Genomic DNA, 10,000 nt, shown 5'->3' with positions numbered 1-10,000 from the left:
CTCTCTGTTGCTTGACCGTTATATTTATCAATTTCTAAAAGCAAGAGAAGGCTCTCGTTAGAATTTTTTAGACATGTATTAAAAAAAATGATATCGAAATTAACTAAATGAGACATAAAAAGCATGAATCCTGCCAAATCAATCAATGCAATAGATGGATTAGGCCAATGACATAGTATTCTTTAAATTTTAGAATAGAATAACTAACGGTAAAAAAGGGAAAATACCTGAATCAGAAACTATATAATAGCTGACTCTATGTCTCAAGAAATGAAGACGGAAAGAGTTGACTTTTTTTCTGTTCCTGACGCTACTCTTTGGATCATTACTTTTCGGACTGCAAGAAAAATGGGTCTGGTGGGGTAAGGGAGACGGTGCATGACATTTAGGAGGAAAAATGTTTGAAATTCCTTGATATTCTAACATATCTTTCTGTTTCTTTTGATTCAAACAATTAGAAAAACGTTACTTCATGACATTTGAAAAAAAAAAATAGAAATTTCTTGATATTCTAACCAATATTTCTTCTTCTTCATGGCATTAGGGAGAAAAAACTAATAGAAAATCCTTGATATTCTAACCAATATTTCTGCTTCTTTTGATTCAAACAATAAAAAATCGTTAGTTCATGATATTTAAAAAATAATAGAAATTCCTTGATATTCTAACCAATATTTCTGCTTCTTTTGATTCAAACAATAAAAAACCGTTAGTTCATATTTAAGAAAAATAGAAATTCCTTGATATTCTAACATATCTTTCTGCTTCTTTTGATTCAAACAAGAAAATAAGAGACTTCATGACATTAAAAAAAAATAGAAATTCCTTGATATTCTAACCTATCTTTCTGCTTCTTTTGATTCAAACACTAAAAAAAAACGTTACTTCATGACATTTAAATAAAAATAGAAATTCCTTGATATCCTAACCAATATTTCTGCTTCTTCGTGGCATTGGGGAGAAAAAAATAATAGATATTACTTATTATTCCAAAAGATATCTGCTTCTTTTCCTGAAATTTAAGAAAAAATAGAAATTCCTTGATATTCAAACCATTCTTTCTGTTTCTTCGCGGCATTGGGGAGAAAAAATAATAGAAATTACTTATTATTCCAAAAGATATCTGCTTCTTTTCCTGACATTTAAAAAAAAAATAGAAATTCCTTGATATTCTAACCAATATTTCTGCTTCTTCATGGCATTGGGGAGAAAAAATAATAGAAATTACTTAATATTCCAAAAGATCTCTGCTTCTTTTCCTGACATTAAGAAAAAATAAAAATTCCTTGATATTCTAACCAATATTTCTGCTTCTTCATGGCATTGGGGAGAAAAAATAATAGAAATTACTTAATATTCTAAAAGATCTCTCTGCTTCTTTGATTTAAACATGGAAGACATAGTTACTCTATATTTCGAAAGAAAAATAATACAAGTCCTTTGATATTATAATAACTCTTTCTGTTTTATTATTATTATTATTATTATTATTATTATTATTATTATTATTATTATTATTATTATTATCGTTATTATTATTATTATTATTATTATTATTATTATTATTATTATTATTATTATTACAGTTACTAACATAATTTGATCAAAGTCGTTGAAAATTTTATCATTTATATAATTCCTATAATATAATTACTAATAGAAATAGCATCGGTATAGGAAAGTGGAAAGGGCACATCATAATCATAACTTTAAAAATATCTAAAAACAGATATTTTTAGACATAAAATAAGGTTGTTTGGTTAAGAGTAGGGAAACTACTAGTCAGTGTCATCTCAGTATTACTACATTTTTATTATGGTATATAGTCAGTGTCATCTCAGTATTACTACATTTTCATTATGGTATATAGTCAGTGTCATCTCAGTATTACTACATTTTTATTATGGTATATAGTCAGTGTCATCTCAGTATTACTACAATTTTATTATGGTATATAGTCAGTGTCATCTCAGTATTACTACAATTTTATTATGGTATATAGTCAGTGTCATCTCAGTATTACTACATTTTCATTATGGTATATAGTCAGTGTCATCTCAGTATTACTACATTTTCATTATGGTATATAGTCAGTGTCATCTCAGTATTACTACATTTTCATTATGGTATATAGTCAGTGTCATCTCAGTATCACTACATTTTTATTATGGTATATAGTCAGTGTCATTTCAGTATCACTAAATTTTTATTATGGTATATAGTCAGTGTCATCTCAGTATCACTACATTTTTATTATGGTATATAGTCAGTGTCATCTCAGTATTACTACATTTTTATTATGGTATATAGTCAGTGTCATCTCAGTATTACTACATTTTCATTATGGTATATAGTCAGTGTCATCTCAGTATCACTACATTTTTATAATGGTATATAGTCAGTGTCATCTCAGTATTACTACATTTTTATAATGGTATATAGTCAGTGTCATTTCAGTATTACTACATTTTGATTATGGTATATAGTCAGTGTCATCTCAGTATTACTACATTTTCATTATGGTATATAGTCAGTGTCACCTCGGTATTAATACATTTTCATTTTGGTATATAGTCAGTGTCATCTCAGTATTACTACATTTTCATTATGGTATATAGTCAGTGTCATCTCAGTATCACTACATTTTTATAATGGTATATAGTCAGTGTCATCTCAGTATTACTACATTTTTATAATGGTATATAGTCAGTGTCATTTCAGTATTACTACATTTTGATTATGGTATATAGTCAGTGTCATCTCAGTATTACTACATTTTCATTATGGTATATAGTCAGTGTCACCTTGGTATTAATACATTTTCATTTTGGTATATAGTCAGTGTCATCTCAGTGTTACTACATTTTTATTATGGTATATATTTACGACAGGGTTCAATGGGCTTCCTCGTGTACCTGTAAGTGCTTCGTAAATCTATTTTCATATTTATTTTAGATCTCTCTCTCTCTCTCTCTCTCTCTCTCTCTCTCTCTCTCTCTCTCTCTCTCCTATTAACCTGCTTACTTTTCCATCTGTCTCTGGTAAACACGGTTGCCCTCTTTTGAAGGACTTTGCTTTGGCTCTTGAGGTAGACCGTAACCCCAATCGACTGCGCCGCCTGACATCACTTAGACCCCGGTAGTACATGTTCATGTGTTGTACCATTCACCAGCGTCCTTCCTCCCAGCACCTAGGAGTCCTGGCGCAGTTAAGTCAACAGTTCGAGACGTGTGAGGTCTCTCTCTCTCTCTCTCTCTCTCTCTCTCTCTCTCTCTCTCTCTCTCTCTCTCTCTCTCTCTCTGGTGTATCAATCTTTTGGGTGAACGATTTTTTCTAGAAGTTATGAGAACTTGATCATTGTCGTGTTATTCGTATTATAAAGTTTTTAATAACGTCTTCATTGATTTACTTAAATTATCAAGATAATATTTATTAGTAGGAGTTTGTTGTAAGTTTTAGCGTTTCATCATACAACAATTCAAAAACTATAAAAACTCGCAATGAAATATTCAAATATTTCTATGTAAATTTCATTATGCATCAAGAAATATTTTCTTTTCCAGGTTCCAGAGAAAATGATGAATGGAAGTTGCAGGACCCTGCATATTTTAGTCGGACAGATTATAAATTCATGAACGTAAGTGTTCAACTTTTGAAAGATCTCCAAGAACATAAAGAACAGACAAGTGTCAGATCTCTCCAGCCACGAGGGCGAACATCACTTCCACTAGGAGCGTTTCGTCATCCTGGTAAGAGCATCAAAGATTAATCCTACACAGTATTCTAGAAGTTTTATTCCAGCTGTGACCAAGTTGTGGAATGACCTTCCTGATCGGGAAGTTGAATCAGTAGAACTTCAAAAGTTCAAAGTTGCAGCAAATGTTTGAATGTTGAACAGGCATACTTGAGTCTTTTTTATAGTTTATATATCAAGTATCTGTTTTAATGTTGGTTATGTTTTTAGAATATTTTCTTGTTGATTTTTCTCAGATCATTTATTCATTTCCTTTCATCACTGGGCTATTTTACCCTGTTGGAGCCCTTGGGCTTATAGCATCTTGCTTTTCCAGTTAGGGTTGTAGCTTTCCTAATAATAATAATAATAATAATAATAATAATAATAATAATAATAATAATAATAATAATAATAATAATAATAATAATAATAATAATAATAATAAGAGACAGGATTTTCGAGAAATTTTGTATCTATCAGAAGACGAGTTAGAACTGACCCTACGTTATTCATTGATATCTAAGTATTAGTTAATATTCTTTGCCATTTAACTACAAAAATAGAATCATTCCTTCATTGCTCCAGATTGGTACTTCCTATATTTTTGTTTTCTGGAAAATATGTTTGTCAATATTTGTTCAAATCTTCTTTGTTCAGTTGGTTTATTTGTTTACTGTAGGTTGGTGGATAAACTCATATGATAAATAACCGATTGGTTCTATATCATTCTATATTATATCTTTGCACAAGATCAGAAAATCTTTAGAGTTATTTTCATGGTGCAAGGCTACTGAACGTGAAGGTCTTACATGTGTGTGTGCTTGTGTTGTGTGTGTCTATGAAGGTCGTTCGTCTGTGTGTGTGTGTGTGTGTGTGAGTTCTATAAATATGGTAGATAACATCCCTATTTTACTTCTCGTTGCTTTGCCAATATGATATGTATGCTTACAATTCTTGCTGTTACTTCAAAACCTATATATTTAAACTGTTAAACAACCCATATTCTTAATCGGAAATTCTCCGTGAAAATATATTGTTCTCAGCCGTATATATACTGTATATACATATATATATATATATATATATATATATATATATATATATATATATATATAAATATATACACAGACACACACACACACACACACACACATATATATATATATATATATATATATATATATATATATATATATATATATATATATATATATATATATATATATATATATTTACATATATATATAATATATATATACAGTATATAAGTATATATATATACAGTATATAAGTATATATATATATATATATATATATATATATATATATATATATATATATATATGTATATATATATATATATATATATATATATATATATATATATATATATATATATATATATATATATATATATATATATATATATATATATATATATATATATATATACATATATATATGTATAATGAACATACAAAATACATATAATTTTAACTTATTCTTGTTTGGTTAATGAAGCCTTTTTTCATGGAAGTCAATAGAAAAGAGTTTTGTTTTCCCCTTTTTCTAAATGAATAAAACAATAGAGGATAGAGAATTCATTCACATCTAACAAATATTCCTATATATTTGAAAGCATAAACCATCAATCCTTTATGAAATAAGTCTGCAGCTTTGGATAACAAAAAAACCGTTTCATATATATATATATATATATATATATATATATATATATATATATATATATATATATATATATGTATATACATATACATATATATATATATATATATATATATATATATATATATATATATATGTATATATATATACAATATGTATGCACTGTATATATATATATAGATATATATATATATATATATATATATATATATATATATATATATATATATATATATATATATATATATTTATATATACATATGTATATATACATATCTATAAATATATATGTATATATATAAATATATATATATATATATATGTATGTATTTATATATATACATACATATACATATATGTGTGTGTATATATATATATATATATATATATATATATATATATATATATATATATATATATGTAGTATATCTATAATACATATATATATATATATATACACACACACACACACACACACACACACACATATATATATATATATATATATATATATATATATATATATATATATATATATATATATATATATATTCATATATATATATATATATATATATATATATATATATATATATATATATATATGTATATATATATATATATATATATATATATATATATATATTCATATGTATATGTATATATATATATATATATATATATATATATATATATATATATATATATATATATATATATATATATATATATATATATATACATATATATATATTTATATATATAAATATATATCAAAATTTATTGATACATTGGAATGAACCTAAGATTTTCTATTCCATCCCCTATTTTCATAATTTTCTCCTCTTTACCTTCAAAATCTCCTACTTTTTTCACATAATCCTGTAATCAGCGAATGCTAATCTAACCTTTAAGCTTTTCTCACTTTGCAAAAAAATTTAATTTTCGTAAGCATTTTAACTTTTATATTTTAACCGTTCTCTGCAGCTTATATTTTTATGTACGTATGCCTATGAGTATGTATGTAATGTATATATGTATGTGAACCTTTTATGTATATGTAGTAAGCGTCTATCATCTTGGAAGTTTTACTCTATAGGGGGTTCATTCCCGTTCCCGTATATAAGGGTTGAATTGGTTAGTAACTAAGGCGTTGTTGTTTTACTTGACCTACCCTTCCTTAGAGTAAAGGGTCTAATATCATTACAAATAATCTATTTATAAACGAGCGTGTCATCACTGACAATCTAATTAATCCTAGAACAATGGTGATATTTCGTCGCAGAAATTATAAGAGACTTTCGTCAGAAGCCAATTCTTCTTGTTACAGCGCAAGATCCATTGACTATGTTTAGACTCCTCGTTCATCAGATATTGCACCATTAACTCCGCATCATATCCTCTCTTCATTTATTATCATTATTACTTGTTAAGCGACAACCCTAGTTGGAAAAGCAGGATGCTATAAGCCCAGGGGCCCCAAAATGGAAAATAGCCCAGTGGGGAAAGGAAACAAGGAAAAAAATATTCTAAGAACAGTTACAACATTACAAAATATATTTCCTATATAAACTATGAAAAAAATCAACAAAACCAGAGGAAGATAAATTAGATAGAATAGTGCGCTCGAGTGTACCCTCAAGCAAGAGAACTCTAACCAAAGATAATGGAAGACCATGGTACAGAGGCTATGGCACTACCCAAGACTAGAGAACAATGGTTTGATATTGGAGTGTCCCTCGCCTAGAAAAGGATATTAAAGTTGTTTCCGTTCTTCCATTGAATATCCTTCACAAAAGATATCTCTCAGTGATGCTCTAAGCATTTTAATTTCCCAGTTTGTTATCATTTACATAACAATTGATTATTAATGTTTTAAATAGATAGATGCAAAATAGACAACCATGCATGAATCATTGCAGTAGGAAGCAGAGAAGCGAACCGCCCAGCTGATTAGATCAGCAAATGTTTCCTCAGAGCTTTAGGATACGACACAATTTCCTTGACATTCCATCGGGAAAATACTTCGGGAGTAATATATTCCGAAACCAAACTCTCCGAGGTGGAGTTAGGGAGATTAATAAGACTCTTTGGCAATACAAATATCATACTTTATTAACTAAAATGAATTTTGAATTTCAACCTTTTAGAATTCTATATGATTATAATCATTCACTAAAATCGTCATGTAATTTTGTACTCTCTCTCTCTCTCTCTCTCTCTCTCTCTCTCTCTCTCTCTCTCTCTCTCTCTCTCTCTCTCTCTCTCTCTCTGTATATATATATATATATATATATATATATATATATATATATATATATATATATATATATATATATATATATATATATATGTGTGTGTGTGTGTGTGTGTATATATACATATATGTATATACGTATATATATATATATATATATATATATATATATATATATATATATATATATATATATATATATGTAATATGTATATATACATATATTTATATATGTATATGTACATATTACATATATATATATATATATATATATATATATATATATATATATATATATATATATATATATATATATATATATATTATATATACATATATATGTATATATATGCATATATATATATATGTATATATATATATATATATATATATATATATATATATATATATATATATATATATATATATATATATATGTATGTGTGTGTGTTTGTGCGTGCATGTGTGTGTGTTGTATGTGTTGATTAAGCTCACAGCCTATGCAGTAATTTCAGCATCTAATCACTAAAGGAATTGCAACAGATCGCTATTTTACTGCGATTTAGCAACATTGTAAACATAAAAAATTTCACCAAAAAAAGCAAAAACTCCAACGTTAACGTTATCCTAACCATTATTTTCAACAAAAAATTGACATTTCAATCAAATAATAACAGTTAAACTCAAATACGAGACCAAAGTTGATATGTTTAACAGAAAATCTATTGCACACACTATGGGATTACGAAGTTCTGCCAATTCAATTATTCAAAAGAGCATCCTTAAAAGATCCAATTTACATGAACTTTAGAGCACTATAGAGATCAGGATGTCGTCCCAAAGTAGTGCGGATGAGAAAAAGGGTCTTGGTTAATCTCTGGAGTTGCTGGCGCTTACACATCGGAGTTACAAGGATTTGTGATGTCTCTAAAACTTTGTAGTTCATCCGCGCAGACTCCCTTTGCTTTTGAGTAGAGCGATTTAGTTTAAAGGTTTAGGGAGTTTTTATGATCTTGTCTACCTTATTCTCGAACTCGTTTACCGTGTTACTGTTCACTAAATCCGCTGGAAGTCTGTTCCATGTATTTGCTATTTTCTATATAAAGAAATTGCCACATTGAGTGGTGTCGTATCTTTTCAATTCCAGTTTGTATCCGTTACCTCTTTACTGATGTTTGCCTCTCCTATAGTTTGTTTGTTTCCTTGTTTCCTATCCTCATTGGGCTATTTTTTCTTTTCTGTTGGAGCCCTTGGGTTTGTAGCGCCCTGCTTTTCCAACTAGGGTTTTAGCTTGGCTTGTGATGCCAATAATAAGTGTGAATAGATTATGGACAGTGAAGAAAGAATGCAAAACATGACATGATATTCTGAAGCGATTGAGAGAAATTGAATGTGAATGTGAGTGTAATGTCGCCTATGAAAATAAATGTCTCGTAGGGTGGTATTGCTTTCAGTGCCCCTCACACTGTTCACTGTAGGCGTTATCGTAGGGTCTTTGTAGCGTTCCTTTAGTCCCTAGCTGCAGGAATTTAATAGTCCTTTACTCTTCTTCCACTTATAAGTTTAAAGGCCACTCAAGAATGGCAGAGGCAAGGGACAGTGACATTGCCGTATCAAGCAGGACAATGACCTAGAGACTGACCATATATACATATGATCAACGCCCAAGCCCCCTCTCCACCCAATACAGGACCAAGGAGGGCCAGGCAATGGCTGCTGATGACTCAGAAGATAGACCTATAGGCTCCTCAAAAGCCACCATCCTTAGCTCACAAGAATAGCATGGTTGCAGTGACCAAAGGAACTAACGACTTTGAGTGGGACCCATTGCGTAGTTGCCAGGTTTCTCCCGGCAGTATCTGGGTGCTGAATGACCTCCCAGGGCCCAGTGTCAGGTCACAGAGAATAAGTTCATAAATCCAATTCAGTCCAATCTATAAAAATAAATAAAAACAGAAAAAATAAAGCAATGGAGGTTGATATGGACAGTAGAAGACTGGAATATAGTTCATTTATGAAAGAATTCTGAGTAGATCTAATGGATGGTCTTTGAATGCGAAAAAGTTAGAGTAGAGGATTTGGAACCATTTTTTATATGACCTCCCAGATCAATGGCAGTTAGTTTTTGTTATGTCATCTGCAATGGTTATCTAAACTTCTATTAATTGTTTTAATGCACATGTGCTCTCATTTCAGCGGGTTGTTGATTTGTACTTTTCACGAAAGCCATTGTGAAATTGACTGTACTGGACTCGAGTCGTAATATATAACTGTGAAATTACTTCTCTTTGGGTTTAAAGGTTTAAAGGTTTAAAGATCGC

At 28.7% G+C, this 10,000-nt stretch overlaps 1 long non-coding RNA gene across 1 annotated transcript in view; it reads left to right on the top strand.

The window, feature by feature from the left end:
- The window catches only part of LOC137655102 (uncharacterized), a 59,127-nt gene that overhangs the window by 26,837 nt on the left and 22,290 nt on the right, over nt 1-10,000 (top strand). The window contains exon 4 of the long non-coding RNA XR_011046813.1: nt 3,564-3,749. This is a non-coding gene — a long non-coding RNA (uncharacterized lncRNA). The remainder of the gene's footprint in view (nt 1-3,563; nt 3,750-10,000) is intronic.

Source organism: Palaemon carinicauda, chromosome 16 (genome assembly GCF_036898095.1).
Source record: "Palaemon carinicauda isolate YSFRI2023 chromosome 16, ASM3689809v2, whole genome shotgun sequence".
Classification (NCBI taxonomy): Eukaryota; Metazoa; Arthropoda; class Malacostraca; order Decapoda; family Palaemonidae; genus Palaemon; species Palaemon carinicauda.
Note: the sequence above shows the minus strand (reverse complement) of the source record. Positions and strands in the feature narration are given on the sequence as shown.